The sequence below is a fragment of the Wyeomyia smithii genome, chromosome 3 (assembly GCF_029784165.1).
Source record: "Wyeomyia smithii strain HCP4-BCI-WySm-NY-G18 chromosome 3, ASM2978416v1, whole genome shotgun sequence".
Classification (NCBI taxonomy): Eukaryota; Metazoa; Arthropoda; class Insecta; order Diptera; family Culicidae; genus Wyeomyia; species Wyeomyia smithii.
The window spans coordinates 140,480,420-140,488,700 of NC_073696.1; positions in this window are offsets into that span (position 1 = coordinate 140,480,420).

Here is an 8,281-nt window from a genome sequence, read left to right on the forward strand (position 1 = left end):
CATGAACCGTCCTCGGAACATACCCCCTCCTCAAATGCAAAACAATTTTGCACCGCGATTTCCACAGAATTATCGCCACCCACGAACTTTGGCCCCCAGAATTTCGCACAACAAAACTTTGCTCGACCATATAACCCTCCTAAATTCCATTTTGAAGAACTAAGAAATACCGAACAGTGCTATAATAACTTCTACCCATATGAAGATTATACAGAAAATTATTATCAACCATTATCTTACTATCCAGACTTTGAAAATTATTATCAGTCCAACGAGACAACCGAGAATGAAACGCAAATTTTGCCCGAAACTGCTAACGAGGCTCATAGTGAAAAACAGGAAGATGATGATAAACCAGATGACCTAAATTTTCAGATAACCGCAAGCTCACAAACAACAACGTGGCCAATTTCATACCGTACATAAAAATAGAAACGACGAGAGGATCCTTAAAATTTCTGATTGACACAGGTGCTAACAAGAATTATATTAGCCCACGTTTGGTTAACATAGAAAAATGCAGATTCATGAAACCTGCTACCGTCAGAAATATTAACGGATCGCACCAAATTAATCAATTTACAGAATTCAATCCATTTCCTCACATAAAAAATTCTCCCAAATTAACTTTCTACGATTTTGACTTTCATTCATACTTTGATGGACTCATAGGTTACGAGTCACTTCAACACTTGAAAGCCAACATCCTCACGCATTCTAACGAGTTACAGTTACCATCAACCACGATACCAATGTTTATAAAATACCCCGACACAACAAACATTAGTTTAAATTCAAACGAATCAAAATTCATCAGTATCCCTACAAACAACAATGAAGGTGATTTTTTAATTGAAAATGACATAGAAATTTCCGAATCATTAATAGTGCATTCAGGGTCATACAGCTCTAAGCAAGGACAAGCGTACGTTGCCATTACCAACATTAGCAGCAAAATTAAAGTCAAAATTGATGAACCTTTTCAAGTTGAGATACAGAATTTTGAGACATGTTTTCCTGACATGATCCCGAAATGTAAAAATAAACAAGATCTTTTCAAACAACTACGACTCGCTCACCTTAATGAAGAAGAGCGACAAAAATTAATTGATTTGATTCGAAAATACGAGGAAATATTCCACTTACAGGAACAAAAGCTCACCTTCACCAACGCAATAAAACATAAAATAACAACGAAAGACGACATTCCTGTGCATTCTAAATCATATCGGTATCCCTTCTGTCATAAAGAAGAGGTACAGAAGCAAATTTCAAAAATGCTAGAGCAAGGTATCATCCAGCATTCGAATAGTCCTTGGTCCTCACCAGTCTGGGTCGTACCTAAAAAAATGGATGCTTCCGGTCAAAAAAAATGGAGAATCGTAATTGACTATAGGAAGTTAAACGACAAGACAATTGAGGATAAGTATCCAATACCCAACATAAATGACATTCTTGATAAACTGGGTAGATGCACATATTTCTCTACATTAGATCTTGCAAGTGGGTTTCATCAAATCGAAGTTCACAACGATGACGTTTCGAAAACCGCCTTCAGCGTAGAACACGGTCATTATGAATTTTTAAGAATGCCATTCGGCCTTCGCAATGCGCCATCAACATTTCAACGTGTGATGGACAACATTTTAAGAGAACACATAGGTAAAATATGTCTGGTCTACATGGACGATATTATTGTGTTTTCGACAAGCCTTCAGGAACACTTGGAAAACTTAGCAAATATTTTCAATTGCCTTAAAAGATTCAATATGAAAGTGCAATTAGACAAAAGCGAGTTTCTTCACAAAGAAGTCGCATTTTTGGGTCACTTAGTCACCTCAGAAGGAGTCAAGCCGAACCCAGACAAAATTGAAATTATTAAAAATTGGCCTTTACCAAAAAACGAGAAAGAACTAAGAGGCTTTCTTGGAGTTTTAGGTTACTACCGGAAATTTATTCGCGATTTTGCTCGAATAGCGAAACCGCTTACGAAAAGGAGAGACATTAGACTATTCGAGAGAATTTATTAATGCATTTGAAAAATGCAAAAACTCAACAAGCAGTACTATTCTACAGTATCCTGATTTTGACAAAACTTCCATCCTCACGACCGATGCATCAAACCATGCTATTGGCCATATACCGCCCATTGGGACTGATGCCAGTAATGTTCCCAATTACGGCAACTGGTCGCATCACTATAGGATAAGAGTCGGATTTCGTTTTCGTACCATGATTCTGGGCTGGCACCTGCGCCGAGCTCCCTTAGTAATGTCGTGTGATAACGGCTTGAAACGGCGAGATTACAACCGGTGCAGGGGTCTCCGTCCCGTAAAACCTGGCAGGCCTTCCAGTACGTTCCGAGTTCATTGCCGGGTGGGAACCCGGCAGGAGTAGGATCAGATGTCTTTTCCTGACTTGCGCCGGTCGGGGATGTCATAGTTGCCCATAAGGCGCTATGGCAGCCGCCCCTAGCCATGGCCTCACTGCTCTGGCATAGACTACCTTGGGACCATTTAGGCGACTACTCCATTGTGGATAAGGATAGCGGCTGGTAGGGGGACCCAAAAAACAAAAACGTTCAACTCAAAAACAAAAGAGACGGGTGCGGAGGGGTGCGGAGGGGTTACCAAATCCCTTCGCACGAGGTGGCATCCAGCGGTCTCCGCAGAAGAAGGCGGAGACGGATGCGGCGAAGTCTGGAGGTGGAAAAACGGCGAATCCGTCGGTGTCCACACCAGACATCTCGGTAGACGGTCCCTTGCTAGTCAAGGCCGTCGAAAGGTGTATGGACACGCGGCCAAGAGTGGCGGCGCTGTCTGAACAACTCGATGCCATAATCGAGTTCTTGGCGAACAGGCGAAACATCGCTGGTGACCTGAAGCAGAGCCTCCTCCTGCTTCGGGGCACCATTGATGAAGGAGCACGAAGAACTCGTAGCTCGGGTGAAGGCGGCCGAGAAAGCGGCCAGGACCGGGAGGGCGACTGCATCTAAAGAGGTGCAGACAGACGCCCCCTCGTTCGCGTCGGTCTGCTCCACGGGGCAGGTCGCTAAGCGAACGAGGCAGTCCCCGGGGGAAACGGCCCCCGGGAACACCAAGAAACGATTGGTCGTGCTACTCCCACGGGAACACACGCCAACCGATTCAAGGTCCACCGCGGAAAAGGCACAGGTGGAGGCTACGGGCAACCCTTGGACTACCGTAGAGGGTAGGAAGCGTCGGGAAGGTGCGACGCGACATGATGGCGGAGCGGCCAGAGGACCAAAAAAGGTCAAAAAGACGCGGAGTAGGGGTGATGCCCTCATACTCAAGACGGATGGGTCGAAGTACTCAGAAGTCTTGAAGAAGATGAGGGGGGAAACCCAGCTCAAGGATATGGGGGCGGATGTGCGGAGTATCCGCCGATCTCGCACTGGCGAGATGATACTTGAGCTCCGGAAGGACGCCAAGAACAAGGGGGCTACCTACAAAACGGTAGCTGAAAAGGTCCTAGGGAAGGAGGTGCAAGTGCGGGCACTCACCTCAGAAGTGACTCTCCAGCTTAAAAACCTGGACGAAATCACTGAGGGGTGCGACATTGCACAAGCCCTAAAAGCGAAGTGCGGGGTGGAGGTGGCTAAGGAGTCAATCCGCCTCCGCAAAGGTCCGGCGGGGACCCAGATAGCTACCTTCCGACTACCGTCGGCGGACGCTAACCTGGCCCTGAAAGAGGGCAAGTTGAAGGTCGGCTGGTCTGTATGTCCTCTGGGCATACTACAGCAACCAGACATTTGCTTCCGGTGCTTTGAGGGCGGACATAAGTCCTGGACCTGCAAGGGGCCCGATAGGAGCCAGCTGTGCAGGCGATGTGGAGGTGCAGGCCATAAGGCAAAGGACTGTGTGGAGTCTCCCAAGTGCATGGCATGTTCCGGGAAACGGGACGCCAAACACTTTATGGGAGGCCCCAGGAGCCCAGCCGGTAAGCCGGCTGCGAAACCACGGGCGTAAGGGTGACGCAACTGAACCTGAACCATTGCTTCGCGGCTCAGCAGCTGCTACACCAAGCAGCCACTGAGTCGTTGTCGGACATCGCCGTCATATCGGATCCCTACCGCATCCCTCCCGTAAACGGTAACTGGGTTGCGGATACGTCCAGTTTGGCGGTCATATGTACGACGAGCAAGTTCCCGGTTCAGGAGGTTGTCTCAACCTCAGAAGAAGGGTACGTAGTTGCTAAGGTGAACGGAGTATTCTACTGCAGTTGCTATGCTCCGCCACGTTGGTCTATCGAAAGGTTCACCCAGATGGTCGACCTCCTATCCATGGAGCTAACGGGCCTAACGCCGTTGGTGGTGGCGGACGACTTCAACGCTTGGGCTGTTGAGTGGGGAAGTCGCTTCACGAACCAGAGGGGCCAGATCCTGTTGGGGGCTTTTGCAAAGCTCAACCTAGATCTGGCCAACGTTGGGAACAAAAGTACATTTAGCAGAAATGGTGCGGAGTCGATCATCGACGTGACGTTCTCCAGCCCAGGACTGATCAAGAACTGGAGGGTAGACGATGGCTACACTAATAGCGACCACCAGGCGGTCTGTTATAGTGTAGACAACAACGAGAGGCGGCAAGCGACGGGTAGAGCTAACACTCCGACCGTTCGCGAGTGGAAGACATCGCACTTTGATGCCGAGGTATTCGAAGAGGCAATGAGAAGGGAGCGCGAGGGGGGCAGTTGGATCTGCCCGACTGCTGACCAACTAGTTGCTATGCTATCGCGGGCGTGTGACGCCACCATGCCTAGGACTCGCCAACCTAGGAATGGAAAGCCACCGGTTTACTGGTGGACGGACGCGATAGCCGACCTTCGCAGTGCGTGCCTCCGTGCAAGACGGAGGATGCAGCGTGCGCGAAACGAAGAAGAGAGGACAGAGCGCCGCGCAGCATTCAGTTCGGCAAGATCGATGCTAAAGAGTGCGATAAAGGCCAGCAAGAGGGCCTGCTTCGATAGGCTATGTGCGAGTGCCAATACAAATCCGTGGGGTGACGCCTACAGGATCGTAATGGCCAAGACTAAAGGCGCGCTGGCGCCTGCAGAGCGATCACCAGCGATGCTGGAGCGTATCATCGAGGGACTCTTTCCACGCCACGAGCCAAATCCTTGGCCTCCGGCAGTCGAGTCTCACGTCCGACGTTCCAGTATCTCAGACATAGACCAGAGATGGTCGGCCAACCTGCCGAGCATCCAATCCGTGAGCGACGACAGCCGTGTCGAGGCAGGGGAGGAGGCTAGGGTTACGAATGAGGAACTCATCGTGATCGCCAAATCCCTAAAGGTGAGCAAGGCACCGGGACCGGATGGTATCCCTAACCTGGCGATCAGGCTGGCGATGAAAACGGCCCCCGGGCTGTTCAGGGCAGTCATGCAGAGGTGCCTGGATGACTGTCTCTTTCCGGACAGGTGGAAGCGGCAGAGACTGGTCTTATTGCCGAAGGCTGGGAAACCGCCAGGGGACCCATCGGCATATAGGCCTATCTGCCTGCTGGACACCGCGGGCAAGGTGCTTGAGAGGATCATCCTCAACAGACTGGTGAGGTACACGGAGGGTGTACACGGTCTGACAAGTAACCAGTTCGGCTTCCGGAAGGGCAGGTCCACGCTGGACGCAATCTCTTCCGTCATCAAGACGGTGGAGGTAGCAATCCAGCGCAAGAGAAGGGGAATACGCTACTGCGCAATCGTCACGCTCGACGTGAAGAATGCGTTCAATAGTGCCAGTTGGGACTCCATAGCGCTCGCGCTCAGGAGCATCCATGTACCGGTGTCGCTGTACAAGATTCTGGAAAATTATTTCCAGAATCGAGTACTTGTTTACGACACGGAGGAGGGTCAGAAGTGCGTCCCAATTACCGCAGGAGTTCCGCAAGGTTCTATCCTGGGCCCGGTGTTGTGGAATGTCATGTATGACGGAGTGTTGAAACTCAAGTTCCCTGTAGGGGTTGTGATCGTCGGCTTTGCAGACGACATAACGCTGGAGGTTTACGGCGAGTCTATCGAGGAGGTCGAGTTGACGGCCGCGCACTGTATACGCAAGGTCGAGGACTCGATGCGCTCCAGGAAACTGGAGCTCGCGCATCATAAGACGGAGGTCACGGTTGTGAACAACCGTAAATCGGAGCAACAGGCGGTGGTCAGAGTCGGAGACTGCACCATCACCTCGAAGCGATCCCTGAAGCTCTTGGGGGTTATGGTGGACGACAAGCTCACGTTCGGGAGTCACGTCGACTATGCCTGTAAGAGGGCCCCATCGGCTATTGCAGCACTATCTCGTATGATGTCCAATAGCTCAGCGGTTTATGGCAGCAAGCGAAGACTTCTTGCCAGCGTGGTTTCGTCCATACTTAGGTATGGTGGGCCAGTGTGGTCCAGAGCGCTAGGTACTAACAGTTACCGTGCTAAACTGGAAAGTACCTATAGGCTCATGTGCCTGAGAGTTGCGAGTGCGTATCGTACGGTGTCATACGATGCAATCTGTGTCTTGTCCGGCATGATGCCTATCAGCATCGCCATCAAGGAGGGCAGAGAGTGTTTAGACCAACGTGACACAAGGGGCATACGAGGTACCAGAAGGTCATTCTTGATGCTCCGCTGGCAGCGGGAATGGTCCAACTCCACAAAGGGCAGATGGACGCACCGACTCATACCGGAGATATCCGGCTGGGTCGGGAGACGACATGGTGAAGTGAACTTCCACCTGACACAAATCCTGTCAGGCCATGGTTGTTTCAGGCAATATCTGCACAGGTTCGGACACGCGGTGTCCCCCATGTGTCCCGAGTGCGTGGAGGAGGAGGAGACTGCTGAGCATGTCTTCTTCGTATGCCCCCGTTTCGCAAGAGCGAGGTGCAACATGATGGCTGTGAGCGGGCCTGGCACTACTCCGGACAATCTAGTCCGGAGGATGTGCGACGACCCGGACATCTGGAACGCGGTCTGTGCGGCCGCCTCTCAGATTGTTCTGGAGCTGCAACGTGTGTGGCGGGTCAACCACCAACACGCCAGTGGTAGCTAATTACCAGTCTCCAGGTAGTTAGCTAGGAGGTTATAAGAGTAAAGAGGGTGCATCACGCACAAAAGCCACTCCCCGACGTAATACTTAACCGTCGTTCCGGGAAGACCAGGGCTGGAGACTGGAGGGGTTTTAGTGGGTCGGGACAGGGATCAGTAGGTGTCTGGGCGAGTGTAACTACCCCAGCATCTCTCCCCTAGTCTCATCCCCACACCCTGAGTTCTCTTCTCAGGTGTCTGTTTGCCGCCACCTTTAAAAAAAAAAAAAATGCTATTGGCGCGGTTCTGTCGCAAGGTCCAGTAGGCAAAGATAAACCGATAGCATACGCATCTCGTACTCTTTCCCAAACTGAAGAAAAATACTCGACTATAGAGAAAGAGTTGCTGGCTATCGTATGGGCCTGCAAGTATTTCAGACCCTACCTTTTCGGTCGAAAGTTTGTGTTGTATACCGATCACAAACCGCTCACATACGGGCTGAATTTGAATCACCCTACCAGTAAGCTCGTTAGATGGAGGCTATCACTCGATGAATATGATTATGAAATTCGATACAGACCTGGAAAGCAAAATACTGTCGCCGACGCATTATCACGATTTCCACACGAAGTAAACCTACATGAAAAAATTGACAGCGACACGGACGCTGCCACTGTTCACTCAGCGGATACAGACGATTCTGAGTTTGTTCAGATGACTCTCCGCCCTTTAAACGCGTTTTCGAATCAGCTAGTGCTAAAAATTGGCGAACAAGATAGCGATGAGTTCGAGGAAGTGTTTCCACGTGTTTTCAGGAGAACCATAACAAAAATATGTTTCGGAGTACCCGCAATGTTAAATATCTTTAAAGAATATAAGGATCACAAAAGAGTCAACTGTATTTTCTGCCCCGAGAAATTAATCCCCACCATACAAGTTGTCTACAAAAATTATTTTAACCGATGCAAAACCCTCAAAGTTAAAGTAACGCAAACCATGCTACAAGACGTTCAAACGGATGAGGAACAGAATGACCTAATTCAGAATGTGCACGATTCAGCACATCGAGGTATATGGGAAAACAAAGAAAAAATTTCTAGAACCTATTACTTTCCCAGAATGAAATTCAAAATCCGAAGATTTATCAAATTATGCGAAGTGTGCAACAAAGCAAAATACGAACGTCACCCATATAAAATTAAATTTGGCGAAACTCAACATTTTCATTTCGTTACCTGATATGTTTTTATCAATTGTA